This window comes from Tenrec ecaudatus, chromosome 3, assembly GCF_050624435.1.
Source record: "Tenrec ecaudatus isolate mTenEca1 chromosome 3, mTenEca1.hap1, whole genome shotgun sequence".
Taxonomy (NCBI): Eukaryota; Metazoa; Chordata; class Mammalia; order Afrosoricida; family Tenrecidae; genus Tenrec; species Tenrec ecaudatus.
In genome coordinates, this window is record NC_134532.1 from 139,983,460 (window position 1) to 139,987,010 (window position 3,551).

The window sequence follows — 3,551 nt, forward strand, 5'->3', positions numbered from 1 at the left end:
TCAGAGCAGCAGGATGAATCCATTCTCAGATCTTGGTCCCAGTCAAGTTGGCTTAGTGCTGTTTTTAAATCTCCCAAGCAATAGGACAAACACATTTGGAGTCCTGGGTCTGATTGTGGCATCTTAAGGCCGCTTTAAACTCATGGAGCAGCATTAGGGGGCTGGGACTCATACATTTACAAGCTCGGAGAGAACTGACAATACTCTGGCATTACTGGTGCTGGCTTGAAATTTTTTTCTACTGCTTCTCCCTCCTCTTTTTATTTTTCCTTTTTTGATTTGATAACCCACTGGAGGAGTGTCATGGGATGTAAGAAGGGCAAAGTCATTCCTAACTCCCCCAAAGCCTGTAGTATTCAGAAAAGTCACCCATCCCCCTTTCACACACCCATGGCTGCACACTTATGGTGTACACTGGAATGAGACCTTGATTAGCACATAATAGTGACTGGAAAAGATAAAGTAGCTGAGGGTTTTGACCTGGGTCTTCATATTTTTTAATATAATTTATGATGATGATGATCATTGCTATGGGGTTGGCGGGGGGAGGTTTTCTCCTTTTTGTCTCACATGTGTTTATTGGCTTGTCTGCTTGGTTTTGTTGTTGTTGCTGTTGACTTGCTATTTTTTCCCCCATTTATTACTCTCCCACACAGAGAAAGCTGACCCCATAAGACCCAGTCAGGCCACAACTCCAACAGATATACCTAGTAGGGAAGGTCAACCCCCACTCCAGAACCACCTGATTAACAAATGAACAACAACTCAAAAAACCCACCACAGTGGCTCAGAGACAACAATGACAGCTCATATACGTAGAAACAAGAGAAAAAGGCACAACCACAACCAATATACAGAGCCCAGTGACTTTCCTGACGCATTGAAACTAGCAGAAAAGGAACTCAGAAGAATGATTCTTAGATACTTTCAATGGGTAGAGGAAAAGATGAAGAAAGCAATGGAAGGGTCCAAAACAGAAGGAGTGAAAAACTAATGGAAGAACTCAGGAAAACACTGAAGAGAAATCTGACAGAAGAAGGAGGAGGAGAAAAAGAGGGAAAAAACCAAAATGTTAGGTAACTACTTTAGGAATGGGGATTGTCCCTTGATGTCTGCAAAGGCCCCCATAGAGGAGGGTGGAAAGAAAGCAGGCAACCATTAGACGCCTATGAAGACCCCAAACTGAGCAGGCTCATACTCAAGTCGCCGAGCCAGGTGGGAGGTACACCTGGGTAGTCCAAACGAGGCCCAGGCTCATGACATCACCCAGGTGGTCTCAACTCAGCCAATGAGGTCAAACTGATACCTTCAACCACATCTTCCCCCAGCCAGGGGGTGGGCCGTGATTCTCCCCACCCCAGTACCGCACATGTGAGTGCTCATTTCCACGAGGTTGATCATGCCCAGTTGTGAGCCCCTTTGAGAATGGAAAACCTGAAGCTCATCCCATCCTTCATAAAAACCCACTTGGATTTCAAAACAGGCTTCAGCATGAATTATTTGTGTGTGCAAAGCCAAGAACCGAGGTATTACCCACTCGAGAAGCCTAACAAACGCATATAAAGAGCAAACAGGAATCCAGAAAGTCAATATTAAGATATTAGAAACATAATATTTTGAAAGACCAAAGCAGCAGAGTCGAAACAAAGGAGAAATGATTAGTGAATTTGAAGACATCCTCTAAATATCAAACCACAAGAAGAATGACGCACAAAAAGAAAAGAAAAAAATTACAAGGAACGTCTCAGCATGATGTGGGGCACCAGCAAGAGCAATATGATATACAAACCAAATTCACTGCTATCAAGCCATTTCTGGCTCAGAGCAAGTCTATCGGACCGCACAGAACTCCCCCTGTGAGTTTCCAAGACTAACTCTACACGAGCAGAAAGCCTCATCTTTCTCCTGCAGAGAAGCTTGTAGCTTTGAGTGCTGATGTAGCAGCCCAACAATCAACCAGGACACCCCAGGGCATAAGCGGAATTTGAAACAAGAAGAAAACCGAAAAAGCACACGCAAAAAAAATTGTAAAAGACCTACTGGAAGAAAACTTCCTGAACATCATGAAAAACAAGAGAATAACCATTCAAGAAGTTGGAAGAACCCCAAACCTTCTGGAACCCAAAAGAAAGTCACCATGACACCACGAGTAAGCTTTCCAAACTCAAATACAAGAACAGCACCCTAAAAGTAGTTGGTTCAGAGAAGAATTTAGGGTTAGTATTAGAAAAGACACTATGTTCGAGGCTGAAATCTTAAGAATTCTCCACCCACATCCTTTCACTATCTCCTTCTCTTCCACTGATAAAGGAAAATGCCCTTGATCTTTTGTGCGGAAAGGTTACAGGGATGTATGTTCTCACCTTTCTTTTGCACTAGAAACTCCTTCCACTGTCTATCTTTTTTAACCCTTTCTGGGCTCAGTCTAGCAGAATGTTGTCTCACTCCCCTCCCCCTGCCAATAGATTAATAACTGCTTTATGTGATTTTTAATTGGATAATCTTTTTAAAGTGTGCATAAAAGGAAAATTATTTTCTTGGTTGGTATAACAGACCTTCTAAAGCAAAACATTTATAAAAATATAAATTAAATATATATATATTTTACCTCTAGATTATATTATTAATAAGGTGAAATGTATGTTTATATTTTCTTTTTCAAAGAGCTCAGTTTTAAATTGTCTTAATATAATAAAGAATTAATTAAATGACTCATTTTGACAAATTTATACAAGTGTGTGTGTGTGTGTGTGTGTGTGTATGAAGGGGTATCCCCAAAACACAGATTTTTTTCAAAGCTATGTATTTAAATTTTTTGCAAGACCTTCAAAATACTCTCCATTACACTTAATACATTTGTCAAATCTGGGATTCCATTCTTTTTTTTTGCAATTTCTTTCTTGTAAACATTTTCTTTCTTTTTTTAATGTAAAAAATTTTAAATGACTTATTTAGACATCTTATCATCCTGAATATTTTATACTTTCTTGTGTTTTTTTAAAATAATTTTATTGGGGGCTCATACAACTCTTATTACAATCCATACATCCATCCATTGTGTCACACACATTTGTACATTTGTTGCCATGATCATTCTCAAAACATTTGCTTTCCACTTGAGCCCTTGGTATCAGCTCCTTACTGTTACCCTCTCCCTTCCCACTCCCCCCTCCCTCATGAATCCTTGATAATTTATAAATTATTATTATTTTGTCATATCTTACACTGTCCGATGTCTCCCTTCACCCACTTTTCTGTTGTCTGTCCCCCAGAAAGGAGGTTATATGTAGATCCTTGCAATCAGTTCCCCCTCTCTACCTCACCCTCCCTCCACCCTACTGGTATCACCACTCTCAGCACTGGCCCTGAAGGGATCATCCACCCTGGATTCCCTGTGTTTTGGAAAGTTTTCAAACTCATCTGTTTAGATGGTTGACAGCATCTCCCTCATTTTTTTCTTCACCTCTCCTATGTCCTCAAATTGCTATCATTTCATGTCCCTCTTCATTCACAGAAACAAAAAAAAATGCATGGAGCAAAGGTCATGTGAA